The sequence below is a fragment of the Lytechinus pictus genome, unplaced genomic scaffold (assembly GCF_037042905.1).
Source record: "Lytechinus pictus isolate F3 Inbred unplaced genomic scaffold, Lp3.0 scaffold_19, whole genome shotgun sequence".
Classification (NCBI taxonomy): Eukaryota; Metazoa; Echinodermata; class Echinoidea; order Temnopleuroida; family Toxopneustidae; genus Lytechinus; species Lytechinus pictus.
The window spans coordinates 2,385,500-2,392,019 of NW_026974140.1; positions in this window are offsets into that span (position 1 = coordinate 2,385,500).

Genomic DNA, 6,520 nt, shown 5'->3' on the forward strand with positions numbered 1-6,520 from the left:
CTAAAAGGGACATTATAAGCAAATTTGTTGTAATCGTGATACGTACCTGTCTCGCTAAACAAACAATGCGAGTGCGAAGCGCGAGCTGAAATTTTTGTATATATTGACCCCAAACATGGACATTTTAAGGACTATATTTTAGGTATCCATTAAGAGTATAAATATCTCAGCAAAGTCATGTAATGATAGTAGCATCCTTTGCTGATTTTGTTAGAATTACATCTAAACATATGAAGCACTTTTTGTAGTAATTGTAATCATGATTATCATACGCATCTCACTAATCAAATACTGCGAGCGCGAAGCGCGAGCTGAAAATTTATGAAATTCAGACCTGAAGAGGGGCATTCTAAGGCTTGTTTGTAGGAATTCACTAAGTCCTTACGTATTTCACTAACCAAATGATGCGAGCGCGAAGCGCGAGCTAAACTTTTTTGCTATTCAGATCAGAAAAATTGACATTTTAAGGACTGATTTTAAGAATTCATGAAGAGCAGACATCTCACCAATCAACTAATGCGAACGTTAGCACGGACATGAAACGTTTTATATTAAGACCTTAAAATTGGGCAATCACTTTAAAGGGGAATGAAACCTTTGGAATAAGTAGGCTTGTGTCAAAACAGAAAAATCAAAGAATAAGAACAAAGAAAGTTTGAGAAAAATCGGATAAATAATAAGAAAGTTATGAGCATTTGAATATTGCAATCACTAGTGCTATGGAGATCCTCCTATTGGCAATGCGACAAGGATGTGTGATGTCACAAGTGAACAACTTTCCCTTTGATGGACTATAAAATACCCTCAAAATGTCTCTTTCTGCTTTTTCTTGTGGTGATACAAACTTTTAACCATGATGTATTCTTTAAAAATCTGTATTACATGCCCTCCTATAGAAGGACCACATGATCTACTGATAGATGTGATAAAAGTGGCAATTTAAGTGAAATATATACTAAAGAAATGGGGAGAGTTGTTCACAAGTGACATCACACATCTTTGTCGCATTGCTAATTTGAAGATCTCCATAGCATTAGTGATCACAATATTCAAATGCTCATAACTTTCTCATAATTTTTCTGATTTTTCTCAAACTTTCGTTAATCTGTTTCTTTGATTTTTCTGTTTTCACACAAGCTATCTTGTTCCAAAGTTTTCATTCTCCTTTAAGTAGTCATGAAAAAGAAGCAAATGTCACTACATAAAACAATAATAACTCGAATTGCGAGGAAATATATTTGGTGTATATTGATTTGAAAACGGGAGGTTTTAGTACAACAGGATTATACATCTCGTTAAACAGTCTATGCGAGCACCAGGAACAATGAAGACATAGGCCCTGAGCAAACTGTTTCATAAAGTCATGAAAAACAAATGCTTCTTATGTAACATGATTATGATATAATATAACATTATGATAAACAATAATTTCTTCTTTCCCCATTACGTTTCTCTTCCTTTTTCCCTCTTTTTCTCCTTTTCCCCGTTTTTTTTTTTTTTTTTTTTTTGGGGGGGGGGGGGGGGGCAGCCGATTGGGGGGGGGGGGGGGCACGTGCCCACCATGCCCCCTGGTAGTTACGCCACTGTATAGGTATACAGAACTCACCAATCAAAATGCGAGCGCACAGCGCTAGCTCATAGGCCTTCATTTTTGACAATCGAGACACCTGAAAAGGAATATTTTAAGAATCTTATATGAAATACACAAAGATAATAGGAAGGCCTACAACATTTTAAAGTTTCGCTTAATTTCACAAACCAGTTATATTCACATCCTTGTCGGTATGCAAATGAGGAGACTGATGACATCACTCACTCACTACTTCATTTTGTATTTTAGTATATGAAATATGAAATATTCCATTTTTCTCCGTTGTCGTGTGAAACAACGATTAATTCCTCCCTGAACATGAGCAATTAGCATTGTTTAATACTAAATGGTTCAATCAAGTTGGTCCATATTGTAAAATCAGTAAAAAATGAAATATTGTATAATTCTAACAATAAAAATCAAAGGAATTAGTGAGTGAGGGACATCATCGACTGTCTCATTTGCATGTCACTGAGTTGTGCATATCACTGTTTTTTGAAAAATAAGCAAATTTTTTTTTTCAAATGTCATAATTTTTTTTATTTTACATCCGATTTTGATGAAATTTTCAGCATAATGCTTGTTTGATTTTCACTATTTATTCAAATCAACATTTTTTTGGGGGATGGACTTGTCCTTTAAGAAATGAATGCGAGCGCGAAGCGCTAGCTGACAACCTTTTTAATGATGAAATGAAAAGGACATTTTCAGTTGCTGGATTAGAATATACAATATTTTCAGCTTGTGCTTCTCGTTCGCATAAAAAAAACTGTGAGGTCGGGATGCGTATATAACTAAACAGTGATGCGAGCGCGAAGCGCGAGCTCAATTTTTTTATATACTGACTTAAGAAGGACTCTTTTAAGGTATAATTCCTATTCTAAAAGTTTTTCCTTTTTCTCTTCGTCTTTTTTTTCCTTTTCTTTCCTTTTTTTGCGCCACCATGGGGGGGGGGGAACTTTGCCCCCTGGATCGGCCTATGTATATTGACTTGAAAAACACTAACATTTTAAGGACTTATGTACGTGTGATCGATGGAGAGGATACACACCTCACTGGCGTAGCGCCAGCTGAATTTGATATTAACCCCTTTTCTGACCCTGAACAGGAGCACTCGAGCACATTGATTTTTGTCTATTATCGTAAAAACGGGATATTTTAAATCAGCCGCATTAATGAAACCTTTTTGGGCAGGAAATAAATTTCACTATAAACAGGCAATACGAGCAATGTTGCGCCCCCGGTCGAACATGAATTTGCATGGAGCCCCCTAAGTTCAAGGTCAATTTGGCGCCCTCGGTTAAACATGAATTTGGTGCCATGTGAAATATCACTTTGCCCTCCCCTTTCTGAAACATGTATTTGTCGCCTTATGGTCAAAAATCAAATTAGCGCTCTCCTAGTTTGAACATCAATTCGGCGCTCCCCTAGTTCGAACATCAATTTGGCGCCCCTCCCAGTTCGAACATCAATTTGGCGCCCCTCCCAGTTCAAACATCAATTTGGCGCCCCCATCTAGTTCGAAAATTAATTCGCCCCCTCCCCCTTGTTCAAACATCAATTCGGAGCCCCCTAGTTCGAACATCAATTTGGCGCCCCGCTAGTTTGAACATCAATTCGGCGCTCCCCTAGTTCGAACATCAATTTGGCTCCCCCCTCGTTCGAACATTCAATCGGCGCCCCCCGATGTCGAACATAAGTTTTGCGCCCCTACGTCGAACATCAATTCGGCGCAACCCCCCCCCCCCCTACGTCGAACATCTATTTGGCCTCCCTAGGTCGAACATCAATTTGGCGCCCCCAGTTGGAACATGAAATTGGCGCCCCTAGTTCGAATATCAATTCTGCGCCCCCTAGTTCAAACACCAATTCGGCGCAACCCCCCCCCCTACGTCGAACATCTATTTGGCCTCCCTAGGTCGAACATCAATTTGGCGCCCCCAGTTGGAACATGAAATTGGCGCCCCTAGTTCGAATATCAATTCTGCGCCCCCTAGTTCAAACATCAATGTGGTGCCCCTAGTTCGAACATCAATTCGGCGCCCCCCTAGTTCGAGTATCAATTCGGCGCCCCTACATGTAGGTCGATCATCAATTCGCCCCCCCCCCCGTTCGAACATCAATTCGACCCCCAGTTCGAACATCATTTTGGCATCCCTTCGAACTCAATTTCGCTTCCCTAGTTCGAATATCATTTCGCCCTTTCCTAGCTCGACTATCAATTTGGCGCCCCCCTAGTTCGAACATAGATTCGGCGCCCCCCAAGTTTGAGTATCAGTTTGGCGCCCCCCTAGCTTGAACATCGATTCGCCCCTCCCCTAGTTCGAGTATCAATTTGGCGCCCCCAGTTCGAACATCATTTTAACATCCCTTCGAACATCATTTTGGCGCCCTCCTAGATCGAATATCAATTCGGCGCCCCTACATGTAGGTCCAACATCAATTTGGCGCCCCATAGTTCGAGTATCAATTTGGTGCCCCCTAGTTCCAATATCAATTCTGAGCCCCCCTAGTTCGAGTATCAATTTGGCGCCCCCAGTTCGAACATCATTTTAACATCCCTTCGAACATCATTTCGGCGCCTCCCTAGTTCGAACATCGATTCGGCGCCCCCCTAGTTTGAGTATCAGTTTGGCGCCCCCTAGCTCGAACATCGATTCGCCCCCCCCCCCTAGTTCGATTATCAATTTGGCGCCCCCAGTTCGAACATCATTTTAACATCCCTTCGAACATCATTTCGGCGCCCCCCTAGTTCGAACATCGATTCGGCGCCCCCCTAGTTTGAGTATCAGTTTGGCGCCCCCTAGCTCGAACATCGATTCGCCCCCTCCTAGTTCGAGTATCAATTTGGCGCCCCCAGTTCGAACATCATTTTAACATCCCTTCGAACTCAATTTCGCTTCCCTAGTTCGAATATCATTTCGCCCTTTCCTAGCTCGACTATCAATTTGGCGCCCCCCTAGTTCGAACATAGATTCGGCGCCCCCCAAGTTTGAGTATCAGTTTGGCGCCCCCTAGCTTGAACATCGATTCGCCCCTCCCCTAGTTCGAGTATCAATTTGGCGCCCCCAGTTCGAACATCATTTTAACATCCCTTCAAACATCATTTTGGCGCCCTCCTAGATCGAATATCAATTCGGCGCCCCTACATGTAGGTCCAACATCAATTTGGCGCCCCATAGTTCGAGTATCAATTTGGTGCCCCCTAGTTCCAATATCAATTCTGAGCCCCCCTAGTTCGAGTATCAATTTGGCGCCCCCAGTTCGAACATCATTTTAACATCCCTTCGAACATCATTTCGGCGCCTCCCTAGTTCGAACATCGATTCGGCGCCCCCCTAGTTTGAGTATCAGTTTGGCGCCCCCTAGCTCGAACATCGATTCGCCCCCCCCCCTAGTTCGATTATCAATTTGGCGCCCCCAGTTCGAACATCATTTTAACATCCCTTCGAACATCATTTCGGCGCCCCCCTAGTTCGAACATCGATTCGCCCCCCCCCCCCCTAGTTCGAGTATCAATTTGGCGCCCCCAGTTCGAACATCATTTTAACATCCCTTCGAACATCATTTTGGCGCCCTCCCAGATAGAATATCAATTCGGCGCCCCTACATGTAGGTCCAACATCAATTTGGCGCCCCATAGTTCGAGTATCAATTTGGCGCCCCCTAGTTCCAACAACAATTCTGAGCCCCCCTAGTTCGAGTATCAATTTGGCGCCCCCCTAGTTCGAACATCGATTCGGCCCCCTCCCCCCTCTAGTTCGAGTATCAATCTGGCGCCCCCTTTCGAACATCATTTTAATATCCCTTCGAACATCATTTCGGCGCCCTCCTAGTTCGAATATCAATTCGGCGCCCCTACATGTAGGTCCAACATCAATTTGGCGCCCCTAGTTCGAATATCATTTCGGCCCCCCTCCCTAGCTCGAGTATCAATTTGGCGCCCCCTAGTTCGAACATCAATTTGGCGCCCCCTAGTTCGAACATCAATTTGGCGCCTCTACGTCGAACATCAATTGCCCCCCCCCCCCCGTTCGAACATCAATTCGGCCCCCAGTTCAAACATCATTTTGACATTCATTCGAACATTATTTCGGCGCCCTTTTGGTTCGAACATCATTTTCTTTCCTCCTCCTCCTCTTTTTTTCTTCTCTACCTTCCCTTTTTCTCCTTTTCCTTTTCCCCTCTTCCTCTCTCTTCCCCCTCTTCTTTCCCCGCTTCCTCTTTTTTCTTCCCCCTCCCCCTCCCTTTTTCTTCTCTTCCTTCCCCCTCTTCCTCTTTTTTCTCTTTCTTTCCCCTCTTCTTCTCCTTTTTTTTTCTTTTCTTTCCCCTTTTCTTTTTTCTTCTTTTCTTTCCCCTCTCTTTTTTCTTCTCTTCTTTCCTCCCTCTTCCTCTCTCTCCTTTTCTTTTCCCCTCTTCCTCTTTTTTCTTCCCCCTCTCCCTCCCCCTCCCTTTTCTTCTCTTCCTCTTTTTTCTCCTTTTCTTTCCTCTTTTTTCTCTCTCTCTTTTTCTTCTCTTCCTTTCCCCTCTTCCCCTCTCTCTCTTTTTTCTCCTTTTCCTTTCCCTCTCTTTTTCCTTCTCTTTCTTTCCCCTTCTCCTCTCCCTTTTCCTTCCCTTCCTTCCCCCTCTTCCCTTTTTCTTCTTTTCTTTCCCCCAGTTCCTCTCTCTTTTTTCTCCTCTTCTTCCCCTTCTTCCTCTCTCTTTTCCCCTCTTCTTTTTCCCTTTCTCTCTCTTCTCTTCTTTCCTCCTTCTTCCTGTCTCCTTTTTTCTCCTTTTCCTTTCCCCCTCTCCCTCTCTCCTTTCCTCTTTTCTTTCCCCCTTTTCCTCTCTCTTTTTTCTTCCCTTCTTCCCCCTCTTCCTTTCTTCTTTTTCTTCTTTTCTTTCCCCTCTTCCCCGCTTTTTTCTCTTTCTTTTCCTCTCTTCTTTTTT